We start from the raw sequence: 493 nt of genomic DNA, 5'->3' as shown, positions 1-493 counted from the left end.
ACAGCATCATCACATAATCAACATTTCCACAAACTCATCGGGTGGGGAGGACACACAATTTCAAGACTGCGTCATCCCTGAGCATCCTGCGGCATTGTCCCTCCCTCAGACATAGTTCCTGCTGGGGAGTGTTCCCTCAGACACAGTCCCTGCTGAGAACAACCTCACGCTGTCCCTGCTGGGAACACTCCCTTACACACAGTTCCTGCTGGGGAATGCTCCCTCACACACAGTCCCTGCTGGGAACTCTCCCTCAGACACAGTCCCTGCTGGGAACTCTCCCTCAGACACAGTCCCTGCTGTGAAAACTCCTGCACACACAGCCCTAGCTGGAGAATGCTCCCTCAATCACAGTGCCTGCTGGCAATGTTCACTCACACACAGTCCCTGCTGTGAACACTCCCTCACACACAGTCCCTGCTGGGAATATTCTATCACACACAGTCCCTGCTGGGAACACTTGCTCACAGACAGTTCCAGCAGGGGAATGCTC

The sequence above is a fragment of the Chiloscyllium plagiosum genome, unplaced genomic scaffold, assembly GCF_004010195.1.
Source record: "Chiloscyllium plagiosum isolate BGI_BamShark_2017 unplaced genomic scaffold, ASM401019v2 scaf_27965, whole genome shotgun sequence".
In the NCBI taxonomy this organism is placed as follows: domain Eukaryota; kingdom Metazoa; phylum Chordata; class Chondrichthyes; order Orectolobiformes; family Hemiscylliidae; genus Chiloscyllium; species Chiloscyllium plagiosum.
The sequence above is the reverse complement of the archived record's forward strand: the minus strand, read 5'-3'. Positions refer to the sequence as shown.